A 27,524-nucleotide genomic window follows, 5' to 3' on the forward strand; every position below is an offset into this window, starting at 1 on the left:
ACACACTGAGGTCCAGCACCGAGGGCCTTCTGGCGGTTCCCTCACTGCGAGAAGCCAAGTTACAGGGAACCAGGCAGAGGGCCTTCTCGGTAGTGGCACCCGCCCTGTGGAACGCCCTTCCAGCAGATGTCAAAGAGAACAACAACTACCAGACCTTTAGAAGACATCTGAAGGCAGCCCTGTTTAGGGAAGCTTTTAATGTTTGATGTATCATAGTATTTTAATATTCTTTTGGAAGCCGCCCAGAGTGGCTGGGGAAACCCAGCCAGATGGGCGGGGTATAAATAATAAATTATTATTATTATTATTATTATTATTAGTAGTAGTAGTAGTAGTAGTAACATACGGTGTAGGTCTTGAGGGGTTCTTTACCAGGAAGCCAAAAAATAAATAAATAAAAATAGGATAAGCACAACCCCACCTGAAATCTGATGCGTTACAGGTCAGAAATCCGCCATTTTGCCAGCGAAGCTTGGCTCTCTGTCGTCCCCTTCAGGCCTCAATGCGCTAAGAACTGAGAAGAGTTCCTCTTCAACCAGGTCTTTGGCTGATTAATACCTGATTTAAAGGTTTTTGTAGGAGGGGGTTATTGGTTTGCTTTTGCTTTTGATTATGTATGTTGTGCTTTTCATCTGATGAAGGGGTGTGTGAGTAGTTTAACAACAACATTTGCAATAATAATGACAAATATTTGCAATGATAAATAAATGCAATAATAATAAATATTGCATACAGGACTGTTTAATAACAACAACAACAAAGTGGATGCTCGGGTTGCGAACGTGATCCATGCGGGAGGCACGTTCGCAACCAGCAGCGTTCTCAACCTGCGACACGTGTGTCTGCGCACATGCAGGTCGCAATTCGGCGCTTCTGCGCATGCACAAAGCATGATTTAGTGCTTCTGCGCATGTGCAAAGCGCCGAAACCTGGAAATAACCCATTCCAATATTTCCGGGTTCGGCGCGGTATACAACCTGAAATCGTACAACCCGAAGCATCTGTAACCCAAGGTATGACTGTAATAAATTTCTTATACCCTGCCCATCTGACTGGGTACCCCAGCCACACAGAGGGAGAGGGAAGAATCAAACATTAAATGTTGCCTGCATGTCTCCACCCTTCTAACCCCTTTTAACATGCTCAGGCAAGCATTTTCCCATAAGAAGGCTTGTGCAGAAGTGGAAGACCTGCATGATGTCTAAAACACCGGGGTGCGGGGAGCAATCCCCCCAATGTTGTCACCAGCTACTGAGTAATTGATCTGCAATATTTGCAATGCCCCCCACCTCACGTTCATCTGACAGCGTGTTATCTTTGCGATTCATTCATCCACCCAAACTCCTGCTTTTCATATATATACATATATATGAAACATGCAACTCTTTTAACTTAAGGTCATTACAAAATTATAGCAACAACAGATGCGTGCACTCATTAATAAAAGTATAATACGCGCCTGCCCCGCCCTCTCTCTGAGAGAAGCCGGAAAATTATAGATTATATCTGAGACTGCAGGGGGAGAAGAAGTGGGGGTAGGGGAGCTCCTCTGTAAGTTAAATGCTCTATTATTAAAAATGTCATCCTGTATGAATTTCATAAATAGCAAAGCCAGGAACGAAGTAACCATTTTAAAAAGTCTAGAGGGGATTCCGTAACAACATTTAAATGCATTACTACTCAAACAATTTGATTGGATTATAAAATATTTAAAAACTGCAGCTGTACTTGCAGTGTTTAATATTGGCTATTTTGATTTCTGGAGCATCTTTCCCTAAGTTTACTAGTTATCTCATTTGAATATAAATATATATCCAACTGCCTGACATATTAAAGCCTATGATATTGACTTTTAATTTACAGCACATACAAAGGCAAGGGGTTGGGGGAGAGACAGGAGAGATGTTGTGTGGAAAACAGACGGGGAAATTCAAAGTGGCCGTGAAGATCAATGTATTTTTTCCCAGGCTCCTTTGAGGTCCTTGAATACTTTGCTGGGGAGGTGTCACTTAGAGGGGGCCGAAGGATACCCCCTCCCTATATTTCTTTTATTCCAATGTATCATTTTCTTTAGGGATGCGGGTGGCGCTGTGGGTAAAACCTCAGCGCCTAGGACTTGCCGATCGCATGGTCGGCGGTTCGAATCCCCGCGGCGGGGTGAGCTCCCGTCGTTCGGTCCCAGCTCCTGCCCACCTAGCAGTTCGAAAGCACCCCTAAGTGCAAGTAGATAAATAGGTACCGCTTTATAGCGGGAAGGTAAATGGCGTTTCTGTGTGCTGCTCTGGCTCGCCAGAGCAGCTTCGTGACGCTGGCCACGTGACCCGGAAGTGTCTGCGGACAGCGCTGGCTCCCGGCCTATAGAGTGAGATGAGCGCACAACCCTAGAGTCTGTCAAGACTGGCCCATACGGGCAGGGGTACCTTTACCTTTACCTTATCATTTTCTTTAGTCAACCTACTGGCTTTGTACCAATAGCAGGGAACCTTTTTTTCCATCCAGAGGGCCACTTTCGCTCAAAAGCAGCCTTTCAGGGGCCGCAGGTTTACTGTTTTACTGTTTTTAAGGTTCTGTTTCTCTTTCAACATTTTATTGATACATTAGATACGGGAGGAAAAAAAGGGGGGGGAAACAACTCCATGGAAAAGGAGGTCGGAAGTCAACAAAAATAAGAGAAAAGACAAAATTGTTTAATGACTGCATATATTAAAAATGTTGAAACCTAATAAAATATAATTTAAAAAAATATTTTAGTGATATATTGTTGGTTTTTTAGGCTACAAACTGATTAGAGATGCTTGATTTTTTAAAAAACAAAGAGTAAAACAGTGTAAAAAAAGCAGAAATAATAGATGCATTTTTCATGCACAATTTCTCCTAATATATTCCTTTCTGTACACATTTTTTTTTTTGAGAACTTTTCAAAGTTGTGCCAGTTTCATGGGACAGCTGTGTTTCAGTTTGCATATTGTTTCAGGAAATGTGAAATTTTGTAGATTAAAATATGAACCAAAGCTGATTTCTCCCCATTCCTAGGTGTCACCCAATTAGAGAAGTCAAAGTTGACTGATCTATCAAATTTAGTTGATTCAGCAAGTGATTAAATCTGCATTTATTTGCCTATGAAATAAACAATCGTTCTGAAGTTGGGGAGGGCAGTCTTTTTATATACTACAGACATTATTTCAGCCGAGATCATTTTCTGATCTTTCTCAAACAGGATGAAATCCCTCTTTAAAGATCATGCTTGTCATCTGTAGTTATAAGCACAGGCATTAAAATGCATTCTAAAGTGTTTTCAATCTGCTGACAGCTCGATCAAAACAACTTTTTAGTTGGTTGAAATGTTTTTAATGTAGAATGCTACTAGCCCAGACATGGAAGGAAGGAGAAATAACAACAAAAGAAGAATGGCAGATGAAACTGATGGAATATGCGGAGATGGCGAAACTGATGGGGAAGATTCGAAACCAGGAAGATCAAGTATTTTCTAAAGACTGGAGTCAATTTGTAATTTATTTAAAAGACCACTGTAGAAACTATAGGAAACTATAGGATAATAAAATAATGCAGATTTATTTGGACTGATAAAGAAAAGTGTGACGTGTTAAAGCATTTAGGATCCACAAGGAGGTGATAGGAAGGTGTTATAGAAAGTATGTATAAGGGGGGAAACTAAGAATATGGGAGTATGTATTTTACTTTTTCTGAATGTATGCTTTCTTTGTGAAGCATTAAAATGTCAAATAAAATGGGGGGGGGGGAGAGAGAGACCACTGTAAGCAGTTAAAATCTTTGGCAGGGATGTAATGACATTTGTAATGTGCAATTATTATGGCAATTGTGGTTATATAATAGATGGGTAATGGTAAAAGATGCAGCAAATTTAAACTTAAACATGGAACCCATGGAGGGAGGGGGGGAGGCTTGAAGGTGCAAAAGAAACTTGTATTTTAATTACAGATAGGTAGCCGTGTTGGTCTGCCATAGTCAAAATAAAAAAATTCCTTCCAGTAGCACCTTAAAGACCAACTAAGTTAGTTCTTGGTATGAGCTTTCGTGTGCATGCACACTTCTTCAGTATTTTAATGTCTGAAATGGTTATGTTTAATATGTATAAAATTATCAAAAACCCAATTTAAAAATTATTTTAAAAAGAAATGTTTTTAATTTGTAACTAATTAGTTTGACCGAACCAATAGCGTCTCTGTGAGGGTCAAGTCAACAGGAATCTGCTCCCACAAGATCTATGGATAGCTACCAACTTGGATGACTTTCAAATAGAATTGGACAAATTGATGAACTGTACAAATAAGGCTTTGAATGGCTATTGACCACGATGGCAATGGTTTCCTGCCATTGTAGCTGAGAATCACAAGTAGGGAGAATGCTGTTGAGTTCAGGTCCTGCTTTTTAGGCTTTCCATGGACCAGCCACTGGGAGAATAGGATGCTGGACTCGGTGGCACATTGGCTTGATCCAGCAAGGCTCTTCTAAGACTAAGCCCACATATTAGTCCAAGAGGTCCACTTGTATCAGAATTCATGAAGATCCAATTCCACAAGCATCCCTAAAGCCAAGCAAAGCTGGTCCCTTAAGATCCATGTAAAGCAAACATCAAAGGAATCACAAGTAATTTGGGTGGCCACATGCCCTAATGGACAGAGGACAGTTCTCTATTGAAGAAGTCCCCCATTTCAAGAGTAGTCAACGCCATGCTCTCTGGATGTCGTTGACCTACAATTCCCTTTCTCCCTAACCACTGGCCTTGATGGCTGGTGCTGATGGGAGTTGTAGTCCAGAAGATCTGGAGCACACCATTTCTGTTACCTCTGCTTTAAATGAAGGACTCTCTGGGCCAAGTCCAATCTAAAGAAGGAAGATCAAGAGGAGCCTTCTGCATCAGAAGTTAGCATCTAGACAGCAGGTATGCAGGTCAGCTGGTCACCGTTTCCCCCTTGGTGAGACGTATAAAATTATGATTTCTGTAAGTGCATCTATGGACGCGGGTGGCGCTGTGGGTAAAACCTCAGCGCCTAGGACTTGCCGATCGTATGGTCGGCGGTTCGAATCCCCGCGGCGGGGTGAGCTCCCGTCGTTCGGTCCCAGCTCCTGCCCACCTAGCAGTTCGAAAGCACTCGTAAGTGTAAGTAGATAAATAGGGACCGCTTTATAGCGGGAAGGCAAACGGCGTTTCCGTGTGCTGCTCTGGCTCACCAGAGCTGCTTCGTGACGCTGGCCACGTGACCCGGAAGTGTCTTCGGACGGCGCCGGCTCACGGCCTCTAGAGCGAGATGAGCATGCAACCCTAGAGTCGGACACAACTGGCCCGTATGGGTAGGGGTACCTTTACCTTTAAGTGCATCTATGCATATATAATAGCATACATGAATTTATGCAAATCCACATCCTCTCTTTTTTTTGGTGATCCGTAAGTGCCTACCAGGTACGTAGACTGAGCTCCAAGCGTCAAAGAGGTGGGTCTAAGTTTAATAATAATAAAATAAAATAAACACCAGCTACAGAACTTTCTCCAAATCCCTTTGTGTGAATTCCAGGAATTTGCCAGTCATTACGCCTTGCAAATTATTTGGCACGAGTCTCGTTCTCGGCGAATTGTGCTCTTTTGTGCTCTTCGATGTTCTGTCAGCTTCCAGGAAAAGAAATCTTTGATTTGGCTAGGTTTGAAACAGAGGTTTGGGCCACGCATGAAAGGATCCCATCAGAAAATTAGATATAAATCTCATTTACGTGGCAAAAAGGGCAAACCTCTCACCCGGTTAAAGAAAGGGAGAAAAGGGGAGTGCCAACAAAGCTCTTAACATTTGGCGGCTGCTATTCCTTCATATTTTTTTTTTTATTTTAAGAGAATGTGTTGACTTCAGGCCCTTCTTCTGAAGAAAGGAACGCCAGGTAAGAGTGCCTGGCCAACACTTAACTCCCCTCTTCCCCCACCTTCTTTTTCCTCTTCTTCTTCTGCTGCTGCTGTGAAAATGCAGACTTTTTGCTGCTACTGTATACTGCTAAAATAAATGGCAAAGGAAGAATCAGCTACTTAATGGCAGGCCCAGAACCTTCAAGGCCAAAAAGTATTCCTTACCCCCAACAAAACAGCCATTCTCGCTTTGCACAGAGCACTCAAGAAGGTCTGTAACCTTACAGAGAGAGCTCTGTAACACGAACAAAGAGGATGATAAAATTCATTTCCTGCCCTTCCTCCCGGAGATGTCCAGGGTAAAGGTAAAGGTAAAGGACCCCTGACAGTTAAGTCCAGTCACAAACGACTGGGGTTGCAGAGCTCATCTCACTTTATAGGCCAAGGGAGCTGGCATTTGTCAGCAGACAGTTTTTCTGGGTCATGTGGCCAGCACCGAAACCAGTGCAGCGAATGGAAATGCCGTTTACCTTCCCGCCAGAGTGGTACCTATTTATCTACTTGCACTTTGACGTGCTTTCGAACTGCTAGGTTGGCCGGAGGATGTCCAGGATAGCAAACATCAAATCAGAAATTCCCCTGGACACCACACACATAACAGAACCGAGGCCATACTGCAGTCTATTCCTTGGTTACAATGAAGTGTTTCTTTCAGATCTAATTTCAGCAGGTGGAGGGGTTCATGAGAGGATCCTAGGGTGCTAGGAAAGGCCAATGTGAACACAAAGGTGCCATGTGGCAACAACTCTGAGCAATGTGGGTGGGCAACAAAAAAAAATTCGCTCCAGGTACCACCTGACTTCGCTACATCTCTGGTGGCAGTGTTCCTTCCTTCTCTTTTTTAAAAAAAGATATTTATTAAAATTTCACAAATTATATAATCAAACACAACAATACAAACAAACACAAACAAGAAAAAACAGGTATAATTTCAAAACCTTATTTTCTTAAAACTTACTTCACCGACCTCCTCATACCTCCCCTTTCTGCATTCCAATTTCAAATATTTAATTCAGCAAATCCTCACCCTTAATTTTGTCTAATTGTTAACCTTAGTTTTCTTTTAACTTAATCTTTACAGCTGTAAACCACTTAATTTCTAAAGCCATATCACTTTAACACTCATTAATTTTACAATGTTTCTTAAGATAGCTCATAAATTTATTCCAGTCTTCTTCCGCCATCCCTTTCCCCTGGTCTTGGATTCTGCCAGTCATTTCTGCCAATCCCATATAGTCTATCACCTTCATCTGCCATTCTTCCAAGGTGGGTAGATCTTGTGTCTTCCAATACTTTGCGATGAGTATTCTTGCTGCTGTTGTAGCATACATAAAGAATGTTCTGTCTTTCTTTGGCACCGATTGGCCGACAATGCCCAAGAGGAAGGCCTCTGGTTTCTTAGGGAAGGTATATTTAAATACCTTTTTCATTTCATTATATATCATTTCCCAGAAAGCCTTAATCTTTGGGCATGTCCACCAAAGGTGAAAAAAAGTACCTTCAGTTCCTTTACATTTCCAACATTTATTATCAGACAAGTGGTAAATTTTTGCAAGCTTGACTGGAGTCATGTACCACCTATAGATCATTTTCATAATATTTTCCTTTAAGGCATTACATGCCGTAAATTTCATACCGGTGGTCCACAACTGTTCCCAGTCAGCAAACATGATGTTATGACCAATATCTTGTGCCCACTTAGTGTTCCTTCCTTCTCAAAAGGAATGCCTCCATAAGCTTGTGTTCTTCCATCTTGGGTCTCCAAATGTTGCTGGAATACAGCCCCCATCATCCATGACTATTGGGGATGATGGGCCTTGTAGTCCAATGACATATGAAGAATGCTGCTCTAAGACTTCTGCGACAGGCTTCAAAGGGTTATTGCATGGTCAAACACAAGCAAGTCGCTGCCTTGGCAACAGCAGAGATAAATTTGGAAAGTATACTTTTTCAACGTGAGATCTGGATCTTAGGCACTAGCACGGTGCAGAATGTCCGACCTTCTCCTGAAGTTTGTGTGAAACAAAGGCAGATGCATTATGTTTATTAATGTGTGTCTCCTCAGTAGGATCTGAAAAGCCAAGGAGACCACCTCCATGCTTGGATGACATCAGGGGTATAACCTGCAAACAATTACCGGAGTGCTTCTACCACTTTTGGCAGGAACCCAATAGCTCTATCTAAACATACAGGGTGATTTAGAGGACCTTTGTCGGACTACAAACTAACTAGACCTCACATTTTAGAAAACCATAAACATCCCAACCCTAGCTGATTCAGTGCAAGCAACACTTTATTTAAGACCACAGTAATGGGCAGGAATGGCCAATATGGTGTCATCCATATTGTCTTTTTGTATGAACAGAAGTTTCAGAACAGTTAGTTCCAAACTATGCACTCACGTGCATGTAGTGTGCCTAAAAAAGAAGAAGCCATCATGTTCCATGCATCACACACTTTGCCCACCAGAGAGATCCTCACCCAACCCTTTTCTGCTTAGATATGGGCCCTTGCATCATCCTGAGGGAGGGAATTAAGGAGACACTGAGATTCCTCTATAAGTGTGGCTGTAATGTCCCCAAAGTTTCACTGTTATCCATGCATCAGGGATGAGGATCCTTTGGCCCTCCAAATGTTGTTGGAACTACACACACAAAGTAAACCTGCATCTCAGAACCATAGCTGTCAGATAGATAGATAGATAGATAGATAGATAGATAGATAGATAGATAGATAGATTTATTGCGGCCATTGGCCCATATCGAAAACAATACATCAGAATTTATCCATAAACAATACAGTTTAAACAGTTCCAAGTTAAAACACCCATATAGAACCAATTTTACTTCAGTTAAGTAAACACTATACACAATAAGCTCCCTCTATGTAAACCGCAGTTCAGATCCATCAGATTTTTTTTTGGGGGGGGGTATACGTCTTAGTTCTGGCACTTATTGATGGTTCTTAAGTTTCGCTAAGCTGTCAGAGACATACAGTGATCCATTTCTCCTCTTTTGAAATAAAACATTAATCAGGTATCTAGCGACTGCAAGGGATCTACTTGTATCTTCGTCGTTTAATAAGTATATTATTTGGGCTTCCTGAGGACCGTCAGCAATTCTCGATAAATATGGGGCCAGAAACTTGGACCGTGTAGCCGAATGTAATGGACAACAGAAGATTATATGATATAACGATTCTATAGATCCACTCCATAGCTGTCAACTTTTCCCTTTTCTTGCGAGGAATCCTATTCAGAATAAGGGAATTTCCCTTTAAACAAAAAGGAACTATTGACAGCTATGCCCAGAACCCCTTCCAAGTTGTGAGCATCCACCTCTCCTTCATTGCTTCAATCGCCACCCATAACTTAAATGCAAAGGTAAAGGACCCCTGACAGTTAAGTCCAGTTGCGAACAACTTTGGGGTTGCGGTGCTCATTTCACTTTACAGGCCGAGGGAGCCGGCGTTTGTCCGCAGACAGTTTTTCTGGGTCATGTGGCCAGCACGACTAAGCCGCTTCTGGCACAATGGAACACCAAAACCAGAGCAGTGTACGGAAACGCTGTTTACCTTCCCACCGGAGTGGTACCTATTTATCTACTTGCACTGGCGTGCTTTTGAACTGCTAGGTTGGCAGGAGCTGGAACTGAGCAATGGGAGCTCACTCCGTCCTAGGATTTGAACAGCCAACCTTCTGATCGGCAAGGCCAAGAGGCTCAGTGGTTTAGACCGCAGCCGCACCCGCACCCCTAACCCATAACTTAGGGGTCGCTTTTATGCAAAAGCTGTCTGCCACAGGCACAAAACAGTGCTTGTGCCGGATCTGAATTCCACTGAAACCTTCTGCCCCACAAATCCCACTGAGATGCATGGGAGCTGCCATCACAGGCACATTTGCCTGGCTTGCGGAACTCAGTGGGGCTCACAATAGAATTCCGTTCTTGCCTCTTCAGACGCAAGTGTGCTCCTGAACAGTCCCCATCCATTTCAGTGGGTCATACCCTGGAGATCATCCCAGTAGATGGAGCCTTTAATCTGTTTTCTACCCATTTCTCTTCTCCCTCCCCTCCTCCCATCGTTCTCTTTTTCCTCCAGCAGAAAACGGTATAATGAACTAGCATTTCATTTGAATATAGTTTATTAATGACACAAAACACTAATCTATTAATCAATTGAAAAACAAGTTGGTAAAAGGAAGGAAAAGGTTTTGAGTTTTTTTGTGCGTGCGTGCATATGCTTTATTTTATTTTAATTTTCCTTCTTTTTTATAGAAACAGGAACACACACATCTGAAAAAAAAGGGGGCCCATTATCTCTACGGGTTTCTCGGCTGAAGTTAAAAATCTGAAAATGATTTCTCATTAATATGCAAAATTATTCAAATGAGGCAGTAATTAACCATCTACTCAGTAGAAAACCTTTTCATGATAATTTATGATAAACTCGGTTGCAGCTTTGATTGAGGCTGAGAAGCCAGCGTGCATACAAAAAAGCACCTGAAAAAAAAATATTTTTAAACACCTAACTTATTGCTCAGCTAATTACATGGTAACCATGTTCGCAGTTTATTTCAAAGGCAGGCCTATGGGCAATAAGAATGCAGGCGGAACATCCTTCCTAGCCTGTCCTACATTTCATCAGAGAGCTGAGTTTTCTTTTACATCTCGCTGCGCAATCTCCCTCGGCATAAAGGGAATTTGCACATGCAGGAATGGCCGTGGACTTCTGTGGCTCCCATGGATTCCTGTTTCGCTAGTCAGGATCCAGGCAGCTCAAGCCATTTCGGTACCATGAATGGAAATGAATTTCAGCCACACATCTTATTGTATGCAAGGGAGGGGGGGGCAAGCATGTTTCTTGCCAGAGAGCCAGTGTGATGTAGTGGTTAAGAGCGGTAGATTCGTAATCTGGTGAACTGGGTTTGCTTCCCCGCTCCTCCACATGCAGCTGCTGGGTGACCTTGGGCCAGTCACACTTCTCTGAAGTATCTCAGCCCCACTCACCTCACAGAGTGTTTGTTGTGTGGGAGGAAGGGAAAGGGGAATGTTAGCCGCTTTGAGACTCCTTAGGGTAGTGATGAAGCGGGATATCAAATCCAAACTCTTCTTCTTCTTCTTTCTTCAAACTACATGTCAAACCTCTGTTGTCGAATGTAATCCATTCCTGAAGGCCGTCCTACTTCAAAAACGTTCAGCAACCGAAAACTGAAAGCGGAAGCCTCAAAACAACAGGGAAACGCAAAACCGAAGCCACGTAGCACGTTCGGCTCCTGAAAATCATTTGAAAACCGGAGCAGCTACTTCTGGGTTTTCGGCATTCGAGAGCTGAAACGTTCCAAAATGGAGGTGTTCGGGAACCAAGGTTTGACTGTACCGTAATTCACCGCATAATGGCTGCAAATTTTATGCCTTTCTTTTCAGAAAAAAGGGGATTGCAACCATTATGCGGTGAATTACGGGGGCGGAGGTGGAGGAAGGGGTTGTGGGCAAAAGGTGGAGATGGTCGCTCACCTGCTGCTGCTGTGGTGCAGTGGTTAAGAGTGGTAGACTCGTAATCTGGTGAACCGGGTTCGCTTCCCCGCTCCTCCACATGCAGCTGCTGGGTGACCTTAGGCCAGTCACACTTCTCTGAAGTCTCTCAGCCCCACTCACCTCACAGAGTATTTGTTGTGGGGGAGGAGGGGAAAGTAGAATGTTAGCCACTTTGAGACTCCTTAGGGTAGTGATAAAGTGGGATATCAAATCCAAACTCTTCTTCTTCTTCTTCTCACATTGCTACGACTACCGTTTAACGGTGGGGTTATTGTGACTACCAAGCAAAGCTGCCAGAACAGTGCAATACCCTATGAAAGGGATGGAGCCAGTGGCATGCAATCAGTGGACTTGGGGGACTACGCTAGTGTCCTGGTAAATGAGAGCATTGAAGTTTTAGAGCCTGGTGCCCAAAGCCTGGGAAGCTTCTGCCCGGCTTAGGAAGGGAGGCGCGATGTTCGTGTGCATTACATCAGGACATCAGGGTGCCACTGCCTCTCTCGTAACATTGGAACTCGTCAGCATCCAACGAAGCGGAATAGTTAAAGTGTGGAACTGTTGATATTTTCACCCCCTCCCATTGACAGAATCTCCTGATATGATATTTCAGAAAGGAGGGGGCGGAAACTGTTCTTCGCTTCTTCCGTTCCTGCCTGACTCTGTGGGGAAGTCTGTGTGTTATCTATGTACAGATTAGATTGCTGAGTGAGAGCTGTAACACTCATGCAAGCCAGTAGCTCTTTAGTTTTTAGTTTGAAGTAGCTATTAGAAATAAAAGAAAAGTTATGCTTCACAGCTTTCTTCTATGTTGTTCATACTCTGTGTTATGTACTGAGTTGAATAGGATCCAAAATGCAGCAGTCTGATTGGTCCTAAAACAATAGGATTCAGAATGCAGCAGTCTGATTGGTCCTAGAACAATAGGATTCAGAATGCAGCAGTCTGATTGGTCCTAGAACAATTCAGCAGTATGATTGGTCTGCAGGAGCCACCCAATCCAGCTCCAGGTAGAAGTGAATCCACAACCTGATTGGCCTACAGGAGAATTCCGGAATTAGCCAATCACGTGTGACCCATTGTGTAAATAATGTATATAAAGCAGATACTTTGGGGGAACTTTCATTCCTCCTCACCACTGTGAGCTGAATAAAGATGAAATCCACTCTCGACTCTGAGTAGATTTCACTCTGCTGAGTTTGGTGCTCACAATGGACAGTTGTGGGTCCAGTGCACTTAGACCTGCTTTCCAGAAATGGAAGTTCTCTGGAAGTGCTCCAGTCGCCTAGCCCAGTCGGGGCAGTACCAGTTATTGAGCCCAGTCGTTGGCATCATCTCAGAGGCATACTGACAGGAACTTGGCACCCTCAGGAGGCAGTGATGGCCACCAACCAAGACGGCTTTAGTACAGGGCTCGGCAAATTCATGGCTGCTATTGGCTGCTAGCAACCACAATGGCTACGCTCCGCCTCCAAGGTCAGAGGCAGTACTGCTTCCAAACCCATGGAGGAGAATTGGGGGGGGGGAGTAGAATGAGTTGGCTTTGCCTCTTGGTAGCTCTGGCACCACCTACTGATGGCCTCCCTGCCTTCTGTCATGGCTGCTAGCTATTCTCTACCTCCATGGTTGCAGGCCAGTGTGGTATAGTGGTTAAGAGCAGTGGACTCGTAATCTGGTGAAACTGTTAGGATATTTCCGTTCCACCTTAAAAGGGAGCAGGATGTTTGTGTCACAGCCTGCGTATTTCCTGTTCACAGGATGTTTAAGTTTGCTATTGCTTTCGTTTCTCTCTCTGTCGAAGACACTGACACAGAACAGTCATGTCTTTCGCTAAAAGCTCATGCTGCGTGACTACAGGGATCGATGGATCGTCCGGCAGCCGGCTTGGGGGCCATGATGGACTTTATCTCCCTGGCAGTATCCCAACAGAAACGGGTTCGCGTCTCCGCTCCTCCACATGCAGCTGCTGGGTGACCCTGGGCCAGTCACACTTCTCTGAAGTCTCTCAGCCCCACTCACCTCACAGAGTGTTTGTTGTGGGGGAGGAAGGGAAAGGAGAATATTAGCCGCTTTGAGACTCCTTCGGGTAGTGATAAAGCGGGATATCAAATCCAAACTCTTCCAAACTCTTCAGGCAATATGGCCTCTGAATACGAGTTTCTGTTGCACTCATCTGCAACTTCAAGTTTCCACAAGACATTTGTGGTTCTTTTAGGGAGGGTGTGTGTTGGTGTATTTTAGTTCTTTGTTGTTGTTTTTAGTTGAAAGGGAAAAGTGCATGTAAAAGGTAGGAATGAAAGAGGTCCATGAAGCCCCTATGGGCTCATTACAGATACTAGATACCATTCTGGTATAATTATATCCTTGCACTATGAACAATCATTCTTAATGCAATTTCTTGTCTTCTTTTTTAAAAAAGAAAAATGTAAACCACTCATTGTTAAACGCATCTCCTGTTTCCCCCTAAAACTATAACTTAATTGGGCACTCTTTGACCCCAATATCAGATAAGTAAGCACATTTGGGTTTTAAAAAACCCCTTTCTTTTCTAAAGAGCATCCCGGGAGATGCCAAGGTTAATGTGTTGTGTATGTGATGTCACGAAGGATGTGCTTTCATTTGTTTTTTCCAGCGAAGAACTTCAGGGCTGGGGATGTCCTTCTGTTAGACGCTGGAGAATTTTTAGAACTTTTAACTCTTTGTGGGAAAGGACAGAACTGGAGGTGACTTTCTCCCCCTTTTTGCCGTAACAGGAAGGACGCGAGTTGTAGGTTGCGGCTACTGCTGTCGTGTTTGAATAAATATTAGTCCATGAAGAACTTTCCATGAGCACAGATATCAAGACCTTCGGGGAGGGGAAACAGGAAGCGATTCCAATTTTTCTTCCCTGACTTTCCAGTTAGGCACCCAGGACAGGGACATTGTTTTGTTTCCTCCATGATGACGAAGTGGTGACAAAGTTTGACCCTACTTACAGGGAGCCAGCATGGTGCTTTCCAAATTACCATTGGCCATGCTGCTCGGGGATGGTGGGATTTGAAGCCCTAACCAGTGGCATAGCGTGAGGAGTGCCAGGGGTGCCGGCCGCACCAGGCGCAACATTTGGGGGGGGCGCGTTTGGCCGGCCCTCCTCGAGGAAGCAGGAACCCCACTGTCATCGGACCTCCTCCGAAGCCTGGCGGTGGGGCGGAGAGACCTTCTCCCCGCGCCAGCCTTCGGAAGGCTGCTCCGAAGCCTGGCGGTGGGGCGGAGAGACCTTCTCCCCGTGCCAGCCTTCGGAAGGATGCTCCGAAGCCTGGCGGTGGGGCGGAGAGACCTTCTCCCCGCACCAGCCTTCGGAAGGCTGCTCCGAAGCCTGGCGGTGGGGCAGAGAGACCTTCTCCCCACGCCAGCCTTCGGATGGCTGTCCTGAAGACTTGTGGTGGGAGCAGTGGCGTAGCGTGGGGGGTGCAGGGGGGCCTGCTGAACCTGGCGCAACATCTGGGGGGGGCGCGGAAGAGACTCGAGTGCTAAAATCCACGGGTTAGGGGGCGCAAATTACTTGCCTTGCCCTGGGTGCTGAGAACCCACGCTACGCCACTGGTCCCAACAACATCTCAAAGGCACAACTTTGGCTATCCCTGATCTAACGGCTTCTTAAAATTGTCCCTGGATGGTGAACCAGTTTTACCACCTCCTTAGACATCAAGTTCCCTTGCTAAAACTGATATTAAAAGGGAGGTCTCTCAACTGGAAGCAGAGTTGTCTTCTTCCCCCTCTCCTAATCTCCCACCTAAATCTACCTCCCTATAATTTAAAGCCATTGTTTGTTTTCTTTTATCATGGCCTCCATCTATTAAAAGTCATTGTTATTAGGCATTTATCTTGTATTTGTCTCTTTGGGAGAATAACCTGACGTGAACCATACAAATGGCATCCCAATTTCCATGAGCGTTTTTTAAAACACTTGGCCCATTGTTTGAGCGGTGGCCTCGCAACAAAAACTCGCATCGCTTCCCCTCCCACCCACCCCTAATCAGCGCGCCGTGTAATTGTTTTGTTTAGGAAAAATATTCCCCAGCTCGCCTTCTTGTTCCAAACAATTTTGCTCCTCTATGCCGCATTTGCCATCCACTGATCTAATACCTATATTTACAATCTGAATCTTTTGAAACAGACCCCATTGTTCGTCATTATTTATTATGCTTCCCATTGTTTCCAGATGGTGCAAAGGAACAATGCGTTCATTCGCTCTTCTGGAGGAAGGAGAAGGAAAAAAAGATGAACCCAAATTAATGGCAATATTGGGCCCTTCTATTTCCCCCATGAGGGAGTCGCAAAAGTTTTGCACTTCCTCCCCTTTTGTTATCTGCACAGAGTACAACAAGTTGCTTGATCAACAGCAGCACACCTGCCAGGCTAATCAGCAAACAGATTCAAGCCTGGCTCTTGTGTTCGGTTCCAACACAATTAGGGCATCATTAGGGAAGAGGGGGTGGAATTAAGTTCAGCTTGCACTTATATACATGAATCTACCTTTCCCGAAACAATATGTGAAGTGGAACCCAGACATTTAGCTGTGACTTCGGCATTGGTGCGTTGTTGAACCAGATGAACCTCAGACCCTCCAAGCGTTTTGGGAGGATAGTCCTGGATTTACAGAAGCCGTCCATGTTTCTGATTGGATCCCCTCTTTATTTTTGACTCTCTTGGGTGCAGGAATTTAACCTTAATTATTTACAATTTTTGTTTAACCTTGTAATGGGTTTAGGGGTTGCTCGTGCGTAAGTTGCCGCCACTCCTGGCTAGGTTACCTGGTTAACCCTTTCTGACTGAGCAGCCTCCAGCATCGTGACTGTCTCAGTCGCTGGCAGAATCCGTCAGTGGGCGTTTCTTAAACCTTTTCCAGCATAAAAATTCTTTGACGCCTAGTCTCCGCCTAGTCTCCCTGTGCGGAAGCCTTCTGCGCAGGGAGGGTGTGGGCAGCGGAGGACCCGTACTCTCTCCGCTGGTCTCCGGCGAGGAGTCTTGGAGCCTCCTCTCCGATTCCCCCATCTGCCCCCCTTCTCCACTGGTGTTACACTGATTTCCTTCCCCAGCAAATGGGCTGCCCCTCTCCCTACTGGGACCCTCTCCTGCATCTCTTTGGAGCCTTCCTTCTGCCTCTAGCTCCGATGGCAGTTCCCTGACAAACCTGCAAGAAAGAAGGGCTTTTTCACTGGCTAGGTTCAATTCTAATCCTTCTAACCTTCTTTGGGGTAGGTTTGCGGGTTTGGCAGAAGGAGATAGGATCTGCCCATGCGATGCCCACCTGGTGGAAACTCTAGCTCGCATGGCCCTTTAACTGTAAATTGTATGATGATCTCCACCAACAATTTCTAGACCATCTATGTATTCAACATGGAAACCAGAGACGGAGGTTATACGCTTCTTATTACAGGGGAGAGACCAGGAGCTCCCCAAGACAGTGGCTAAGTTACATCTTTCCGCAGGGCCTGCAAGACAGAGGTGTTCCACCAGGCCTTTGGCCAAGGCACAGTCTGACCCCCTCCTTCTGTAATCCTCATAGAATTCTAGCCCAATGGTGGCCATGAACTTGATTTTGAACTGATTTTAGAATGAATTGATTTTAGAATGCTGTGTTACTTTTCATTGTTGTTAGCCGCTCTGAGCCCGGCTTCGGCTGGAGAGGGCGGGATATAAATAAAAATTATTATTATTTTATTAAAAATAAAAATGGAGCCCTCTCTGCCCAGTAGCAGCAGCAGCACTCCTTTGTGGAGCCTGTCAGGTCCCTCCCCAAGCCAGGTGGACAAAAGCAGGACAGGACCCTTCAGGCCCCCAGCAGGTCAGTCCTGGGCAGCAGCCTTAGCCTGCCTGTGGAATGATGGAGGTCCCAGAAAGTCGCCCATCCCATCACTGACCAGACCGAAAACTCCTTCACTTCAATGAGGATGTGGCTTCCTGGGTCCTCAGACCACACACCACGGGACCATGAGGCAAACAGGACTCGCTGCTCCGATGTACGTGGTACATGTTCATTTATAATAATAAAATAATAATAATTTATTATTTATACCCCGCCCATCTGGCTGGGCTTCCCCAGCCACTCTGGGCAGCTTTCAACAAAATATTAAAATACAGTAATGCACCAAACATTAAAAGCTTCCCTAGCCTTTCCAGAATGGGACACGAGTGGCGCTGTGGGTTAAACCACAGAGCCTAGGACTTGCCGATCAGAAGGTTGGCGGTTCAAATCCCCGCGGCGGGGTGAGCTCCCGTTGCTCGGTCCCTGCTCCTGCCAACCTAGCAGTTCAAAAGCACATCAAAGTGCAAGTATATAAATAGGTACCGCTTCGGTGGGAAGGTAAACAGCGTTTCCGTGCGCTGCTCTGGTTCACCAGAAGCGGCTTAGTCATGCTGGCCACATGACTCGGAAGCTGTACGCCGGCTCCCTCCGCCAATAAAGCGAGATGAGCACTGCAACCCCAGAGCTGGTCGTGACTGGACCTAATGGTCAGGGGTCCCTTTACCTTTACTTAGCCTTTCCAGAAGTTTTAGAACTCACAGCAACTTTTGGGGGTTTTTCCCTTGTCAGCTGTGAAAATGTGAAATGGTTGAGGCAGAAAAATGTGAGATAGGCAAGGGAGCCTGAAGTTATCCAGCGTTCCCCCCACCCACCCACCCCCTTTCCTTTATTATAAAGTCATATTTTTTTTTCAAATCACCTTTCTGACACATTTGTCCATATTGATTAGATGCTTTTGGAATGACATTGTCTGACCTGTCGAAATCTATCAATTGCTCTTCGGCTGAAGTCTAATTCCCAGGCTCCTCCGGCATCTAACAGCAAAGTGTGGCTGTTATTCATGAAGTCTTCTCTCCTCTCTCACTGCCTCTCCCCCTTTGCTGAAAAAAGATCAATATTCATATGCATATTAAATCTGCATTAGCGTTGCTGTTCAATGTACTTCTTTAGCTGGCTGTTCCTATAACTTCTCCCCCTCTCCTCTCCCCCCCAGCACTAAACCTATCGCTGAGAGCATTTCAGGAATACATATCTGATACTATATTCCCAAGATGTTTGGGCGAGTTATTAGGAACTTGTTGCTTATTAGGATAAATGCTTATCCCCAATGGTTTTCATTGAGTTTTCAATTGGTGCACTGCAAACTCAACTATGAAATACGTTTTTGTCCATTTAATGTCTCTCTCTTTCTCTCTCGCTTTAAAAAACACACAAGAAAAACCCTGTTTTGTAGGGAAAGGACGCCTTAATTGTTCCCAAGACATTGGATAATCCACTTCTGATGGGGCTTAAGGTTGAACTAATAGAGAGGCAAGTTACAGCTTAGCTGCGCTGGGTTTTAATTGAGTAATGAACCAGAGTACCCTGAAGTTCAAAACTTGTCAAGATGGGCAGATCATTGCATTAGAAGTTGGAGTAAGTTTCTTAAACTGATTTTCTTCTCTTCTCTTTCTTTCTTTCCTTTTCTTTCTTTTGAAACCAATACATTATTACCCTGGAAATAGAGAATTCTCTGAGCTGATTGAAGGCTTCCCAGGTTAATACGCAGAAAGGGAAATGGCTAATGCTGTCTTGGAATGGTTCAAGGGAACATCTCACATTGGGTTTTTTAATAAAAATTTTTATTGGTTTTACAAAAAAAAAATTATAGACAACACAAACAAATAAAGAAACAAACAAACATGTATAATTTCATATACTTTTTTTTCATAAACCTTACTTCGTCGACTCCCCCAAACCTCCCCTTTCTACATCCCAATTCCCAAAATTTATTTCAGCAAATCCTAACACTTAATTTTATCAGATTTATCCCTTATTCTTTTCTTTTACTTAATCTTTTACAGCTGTAAACCCCTTTCCCCCCCCCTGAAAACCTCAACATTTTAGCTTTCATTCATTTTACAATGTTTCTTAAGATAAATTTTAAATTTGTTCCAATCTTCATCCGCCGTCTCTTTCCCCCGATCACGGATTCTGCCAGTCATTTCAGCCAATCCCATGTAGTCTATCACCTTCATCTGCCATTCTTCCAGAGTGGGTAGATCTTGTGTCTTCCAATACTTTGCAATGAGTATTCTTGCTGCTGTTGTAGCATACATTAAAAATGTTCTATCTTTCTTTGGCACCAATTGGCCGACAATGCCCAAGAGAAAGGCCTCTGGTTTCTTAGGGAAAGTACATTTAAGTACCTTTTTCATTTCATTATATATCGTTTCCCAGAAAGCCTTAATCTTCGGGCACGTCCACCAAAGGTGGTAAAAGGTACCTTCAGTTTCTTTACATTTCCAACATTTATTATCAGGCAAATGGTATATTTTTGCTAGCTTGACTGGGATCATGTACCACCTGTGGGAACATCTCACATTGAGTTGGATGTTTGTCTCCCTTTTCCCCTGAAGCCCGGAGGAAGAGGCATCTTTTGAAACAAGCAAGCAAGGATCAACAAACAGATACGATAGCACCAAAGTACGAGAAAGCTCCACAATTAGATTGTTGTTAATAATAATATTATAATAATAAATTTTATTTATACCCTGCCCGGCCAGAACCAGGCTCAGGGTGGCTAACACCAGTAAAATTACAGTAAAAACATAAGGGGAGGGGAACCAATTTAAAATACAGGTTAGAATGCAATTTAAATTGCAGCCTCATTTTAAAAGCAGCCGATAAATCAAGACCATAAGGGGAGGGAAACATAAGGGTCAGACTGAGTCCAAACCAAAGGCCAGGGGGAACAGCTCTGTCTTGCAGGCCCTGCGGAAAGATGTCAAGTCCCGCAGGGCCCTGGTCTCTTGTGACAGAGTGTTCCACCAAGTTTCCCCCGCCCACCCAAGGCTTCTCTGAAGTCTCTCAGCCCCACTCACCTCACAGAGTGTTTTTTGTGGGGGAGGAAGGGAAAGGAGATTGTTAGCCACTTTGAGATGCCTTCGGGTAGTGATAAAGCGGGATATCAAATCCAGACTCTTCTAGTTCAGTTGCATTGGGAGGACCAAAAGTTTCCCACAGCTGCCCTATGATCCCAATGCCAGGTTCATGCTCCAAACACATGATCAGGGCAACTTTTATTTGGAAAAAATGAACACTATTTGAGGATTTGTCTCTGTGATCAGTTAGTTAAGGATACTGCCTCTGCCCTTGCAGAGATAAGAAGGAAAGTCATCAGGAAAGACACTTCTGAGACACCCCAGGACAATGTGAAACAAACAATGGATACTGCATGACTTCATTTGTCCAAATGGGCTTGGAGGACATCCAAAATGTTCAGGTAATCAAATGCTCCAATAAAGGTAAGTGCTATTTACACAGGGGTTACGCTGACCCTAAGGCTACGTGGGTGACACACAGTGAATTTGGATAACTAGATGCTTTGGATCTGTGGTGAGGGCTGCCAGGTCAAAATTTCAAAGATAAGCAACATTATGGAGCCGTGGTGTCCTTTTGGACGAGTTCTCTGCTGCATTCTGCCTCAGAGATATGGGGCGTCACTTATATATCCTCCTGTGCTATTGCAGGTGTTCCTTTAGAACAGGGTTGAAGAGTCTATGGGCCTATAGATGTTTCTGAACCACAACTCCCATCATTCCTGAGTGTCAGCTGGCTGGGGCTGATGGGCACTGGAGTATATGTCTCCCAATTTCTGCTTTTGAAAAACAAATGGAAGCGCTGCCTGGCACTGATACCTCCTAGCGGAGTCTAATTGTTTTCTTGCATTTTGACCCCCATCTTTCTTCCATCATGAAAGTCAAGGTAGTGCACATTTAGACTTTATCTGATATATTTCTTGTTGCCATGACTGTGCTTTCTATACCTGGTTATTTATTGATCTATCATATCATCAACCCTTGCATATAAGGCCCTCCATCCCTAGTATCCCGTCTAAAATTTGAGGTTGCACCACAATCTCACTTCCTCCCCCCGCCCACCCAAGGCTTCTAGTTCATGGGTAGGCAAACTAAGATCCAGGGGCCGGATCCGGCCCTATTGCCTTCTAAATCCGGCCCATGGATGGTCCGGGAATAAGCATGTTTTTTGGGAGAGTAGAATGTGTCCTTTCATTTAAAATGCATCTCTGGGTTATTTGTGGGGCCTGCCTGGTGTTTTTACATGAGGAGAATGTGTGCTTTTATTTAAAATGCATCTCTGGGTTATTTGTGGGGCATAGGAATTCGTTCATTTTTTTCTTCAAAATATAGTCCGGCCCCCACAAGGTCTGAGGGACAGTGGACTGGCCTCTTTCTGAGAAAGATTGCTGACCCCTGTGTTAGGACAGAACCATTCTACTCTCCATCAACGTGATCTCACTTTTTGCAAAGCCTACGGTTGATGGGTTAATTGCCCTCTTACCCATGCACATGGCATCACTGATCTTCCTGGTGGCTTGTATTTTTTTTTTTACTTCTCTCTCCCTTCAGAACCACATCTCCAGTGCATACACCAATCCAGTCTTACTCTGGAGTCACAGTGCAATGGTCTTCCTGCAAGCTCTCTCTATATATCTAGGCACTGACCAGATCGAGACCTGCTTAACTTCAGCAAGCTGGTGGCTTCATGTGACTTCAGACAGTACCCAACAGTGCCTGCCCCAGTCCCTCCAGGGGTTCAAATGGGGCCTGCAAGGCTGTTTTCCCCAAACCGCATCCAGCCACCCCACACCTGATATCATATGTGGGGAAGGCAGCGATGCCAATGCACAGCTGGCAGCCTTAAAATGTTCTTCAATTTGAGCATTGGCAAGGGGAATCACTACACAGCACTATTTATGAGCCCTTTGTGGTGCTCTGAAGCCCAATCATCTGATGTCATTGTGGTGTCAGGTGACTGACAGATAATAATAATAATATTTTTTTATTTATACACCCCCCCCCTTCCCGGTTCAGAAAACCGGGCTCAGGGCAGCTAACAACAAATTTAAAATTTAATTGCTGCAACAAAAAAACAACATAAAATACAGTATAAAACATGAATAACAATAAATTCAGAATTCAAAAATCAATTTAGGGGGGAAATCCATCCAATAAACATTAGATGATCACCAGGGCTAGCTGGCTAAATTAGTCCTATTTGGGCCAGCGAGGAGACCAAGGGAGAATTAGCTGTGGGATTCCAGAGCGGGTAATCTTCATAAAAAGGGGAAGGGGAGGGAAGGAAGGGGAATAAAAGATCAGGCTAAGTTCAAATTGAAAGCCAGGCGGAATAGCTCTGTCTTACAGGCCCTGTGGAAGGAAGTTAAATCCTGCAGATGGGGTGCCCTTTCTGATAAGGCTAGGATCTGATGGAGCTCCAGTCTGTGGAGCCGAAAAGGTTCTCTACCTCTGGTGTTGGAAAATATTGGGCCAACTGTTCTGACTCAGTGTGACGGAGCTTCCTGCCTCCAAGCGGTTTGATCCTGCTAAATTTTAATTCTGAACCAGATCACTGCAAACTTGGTCAGCATCATGGCATTGGATTGCACCAGCCACTGGTTGCCGCGGTGCGAGAATCGGCCCTCATAATCCATCATCAAGTACCACTCATTGCTTCATGAAATCATCTGAGTTTTATTTCCCAGCCCTGTCAACAGTACAGTTTTGCAGACCGTCATCGCAAAGCATTAAATATGGCTACTTCCATTGACCGTCCCTTGAATTTTATGGTGTTTTCCTGAAGGCGCATTAAAAGAAAAAGCCTCCACTAATTTAAGCTTTTTAAAGTTCCCAATGTTTAATAACGAATGAAACTATTTGAACTCTTATTTGATTTTAAATCCTGCTTGCCGTCTTGTTGCAGATGGGGGGCATAAAATATTCCGTCTCCCACCCCCGCTCCTCCTTTTGATGGCATAAATACTTCAGTGTCCTGCTGCTAAGATATATCAATCAAATCAAAGGTTCAAAAATGGGTTATTATCCAGGTGCGGGGATGAGTGCAAAAACCAAGGCTCTCTTTCGCAGTCAATCGGTAAAGAATGCCTTCACAGTCAATAACCGGCTGCTACAAGCACCTCGTGCAGAGTTATTACTGCAGAGTTCATAAAGTGGAACACAGCACTTCTGACAGAACTGAAAGAGGCTGCATTTTTGAGTATTTTTATGCCGGCTTATTGCAAATAAAACAAAAACAAACCTGTGTAAAGATTGAGTTTTCATGGAGGACACAGAGATGTCACTGTGCAGTGCAGTCTCTCCTCTTTTTGCTGTTGTTGTTTAGTCGTTTAGTCGTGTCCGACTCTTCGTGACCCCCTGGACCAGAGCACGCCAGGCACTCCTGTCTTCCACCGCCTCCCGTAGTTTAGTCAAACTCATGCTGGTAGCTTCAAGAACACTGTCTAACCATCTCGTCCTCTGTTGTCCCCTTCTCCTTGTGCCCTCCATCTTTCCCAACATCAGGGTCTTTTCCAGGGAGTCTTCTCTTCTCATGAGGTGGTCAAAGTATTGGAGTCTCAGCTTCAGGATTTGTCCTTCCAGTGAGTACTCAGGGCTGATTTCCTTAAGAATGGATAGGTTTGATCTTCTTGCAGTCCATGGGACTCTCAAGAGTCTCCTCCAGCACCATAATTCAAAAGCATCAATTCTTTGGCGATCAGCCTTCTTTATGGTCCAGCTCTCACTTCCATACATCACTACTGGGAAAACCATAGCTTTAACTATACGGGCCTTTGTTGGCAAGGTGATGTCTCTGCTTTTTAAGATGCTGTCTAGGTTTGTCATTGCTTTTCTCCCAAGAAGCAGGTGTCTTTTAATTTCGTGGCTGTTGTCACCATCTGCAGTTATCATGGAGCCCAAGAAAGTAAAATATCTCACTGCCTCCATTTCTTCCCCTTCTATTTGCCAGGAGATGATGGGACCAGTGGCCATGATCTTCGTTTTTTTGATGTTGAGCTTCAGACCATATTTTGCACTCTCCTCTTTCACCCTCATTAAGAAGTTCTTTAATTCCTCCTCACTTTCTGCCATCAAGGTTGTGTCATCTGCATATCTGAGGTTGTTGATATTTCTTCTGGCAATCTTAATTCCGGCTAGGGATTCATCCAGCCCAGCCTTTCGCATACCTAGACCCAAATCGTGGGGCATATTTTTTTTCAGGAGGAAATCAAGTAGGGATACAGGCAAGCATCACTTTCCATTCCGTCCTCTGTGTTCCTTGCACGCAGTGCTGCTTCCATTATGCTGCAGTTTGTCTTCCGCCAAAAACTACGTTGCTCATTTCAATGCGACAAAATTATGTACTATAATAATAATAATAATAATAATAATAATAATAATAATAATAATTTATTTATACCCTGCCCATCTGGCTGGGTTTCCCCAGCCACTCTGGGCGGCTTCCAACAAAAGATTAAAAATACATTAAAATATTAGTCATTTAAAACTTCCCTAAACATGACCCTATGCAACTGATCGTGTAAATGACATTGTTATTCCACCTTTTCCATTTCAGTGCCAAGGAAAACCCAATGCAAATAGGCGGATGTAATCACTTTGCATATCATTTGCCTACCGAAAGAAACAACAACAGCAAATGGTATTATTTATGCATTTGTGTTTTTTTATATTGCATTTTGATGCCGTGAACTGAGATCCCTGAAACCTACAGATGGAGAGTGGCATACAAATGTAATAGACTGTGTTCGCTGGATTTATTTTCATTCCAGACATAATACATATTTGTGAACATTGGCTCTATACACTCGCATTTTGGTCGAAACTGTCCAATGTTCCTAGGACCAAGCCAAGGTCTCACTTACTGGTAATAAGAATTTGGGAGTTTTTTTACTTCTGGGTATGCTGCTATCACCAGCATCCAGTAAGGCTCTTTGCTTCAAATCCACTGTTTGAGTATCAGGGTTTTTGTTTTGAATTCCATATTATTCTACAGTCTGTTGGCCTGGTGGAGGGAGTGTGGTGGCACGGAACATTCACAAGCATTCCAACTGTGCAGGGAATGTTTATGTGGGAGAGTAGGGAAAGAGCAGCCCTGGAAGAAGCGCCTAGCTGCGGGCCACTTCTTGGTGAGACAGGTATGCACACGAGTAGCTGGGCTGTCCCTGCCTCTGCTTCAAAGCACAGCGAATAGCCAGGGCAGATGGTTGGAACAACCACCTACACCTGTGCAGTCTCAACTCATGGCTTCTGATCCTGGAATCTTGACCTCCTTGGCTGTATCCATGAACAGAGCTTTGGGGAATCTTGAAGCTCCTCTTCTAAGTCAGTTTGGTCTTGGTGTCCAGACTAATCCTTGCTCTTCTCTTGCCACTGAATTTGTGCTGTCTGTCTCCCGGAATAAAGCTTAGCTTCTTACATACCTTCCAACATTTCTCTGATGAAAATAGAGACGTCCTAGTCCATTATTATTATTGTTGTTGTTATTGTTATATTTATACCTTGCCCATCTGACTGGGTTGCCCCAGCCATTCTGAATAATAATAATAATAATAATAATAATAATAATAATAATAATAATAATTTATTTATACCCTGCCCATCTGGCTGGGTTTCCCCAGCCACTCTGGGCAGCTGCCAACAGAACACTAAAATACAATGATCTATTAAACATTAAAAGCTTCCGTAAACAGGGCTGCCTTCAAAGGACAGTTAAGTCCAGTCAAAGGTGACTCTGGAGTTGCGGCGCTCATCTCGCTTTCAGGCCGAGGGAGCCGGCATTTGTCCACAGACAGCTTTCCGGGACATGTGGCCAGCATGACCAAACTGCCTCTGGTGCAACGGGACACCGTGACAAGTGCCAGAGTGCACGGAAATGCCCACAAATTAAAAGATTAAAACTTCCAATAATTCTCATTATACTACTTATGTAGGGACGCGGGTGGCGCTGTGGGTTAAACCACAGAGCCTAGGACTTGCCGATCAGACGTGCCATGTCATACCTCAGGTTGCGATCACTGTGGGTTGCGCGTTTTCGGGTTATGGACGCACTGAACCCGGAAGTACCGGAATGGGTTATTTCCGGGTTTCGGCGCTCTCGCATGCACAGAAGCACTAAATTGTGCTTTGTGCATACGCAGAAGTGCCAAATCTCATCACACATGTGCACAGACGCGGCGCTGTGGGTTGTGAACGCTGCGGGTTGCAAACGTACCTCCCGCACGAATCACATTCGCAACACAAGGTTCCACCATAATAATAATAATAATATATTTATACCCCGCTCATGTGGCTGGGTTTCCCCTGCCACTCTGGGTGGCTCCCAACAGAATATTAAAAACATGATAAAACATCAAATGTTAAAAGTTTCCCGAAACAGAGCTGCCTTCAGATGCCTTCTAAAAGTTGTGTAGACTTTATCTCATTGACATCGGATGGGAGGGTGTTCCACAGGGTGGGCGCCACTACTGAGAAGGCCCTCTGCCTGGTTCCCTATAACCTCACTTCTCACAGTGAGGGAACCAGCAGAAGACCCTCAGAGGAGGACCTCAGTGTCAGGGCTGAGTGATGGGTGTGGAGATGCTCCTTCACTTATACTGGGTCGAGACCTTTTGGGGCTTTAAAGGTCAACGCCAACACTTTGAGTGACTTCCCACATATATAAAAACATACTAAAACATTAAACATTTTAAAACTTCCCTATACAGGGCTGCCTTCAGATGTCTTCAGTCTGTATATTTACTTATCTCCTTGGCTTCGGGGTCACATAACTCCATACCCCTCCAATGAAAATAGGGACGTCCTAAGGAAAAGGGTGACATTTTGGGATGAAATCAGAAACCGGAATGGCTTCTGTAAATCCAGGACAGTCCCTGGAAAATAGGGATATTGGAGGGTCTGTTCTTATGTGCAATGAAGTGCACTTGTCATCATTCCTGGGCAGAAGCAGGGCAGGCCCCCTCCATTGGAGTGAAATTGCTAAGTGTCGCGAACTTTAAAGACTTTTTAAAACAGAGCGTGATGCATCTTAGACTGAAGTGAGCCATGCAAAGGGAAAGCTAAAGGCAAAAGGAGAAACTCTTTGACCCCATGGCCAGACTTTGGAGGCATAATAATAATAATAATAATAATAATAATAATAATAATAATAATAATAATTTATATATATCCCGCCTTCCCCAGCCAAAGCCGGGCTC

This window comes from Podarcis bocagei (genome assembly GCF_964188305.1).
Source record: "Podarcis bocagei genome assembly, chromosome: 3".
NCBI classification, from domain to species: Eukaryota; Metazoa; Chordata; class Lepidosauria; order Squamata; family Lacertidae; genus Podarcis; species Podarcis bocagei.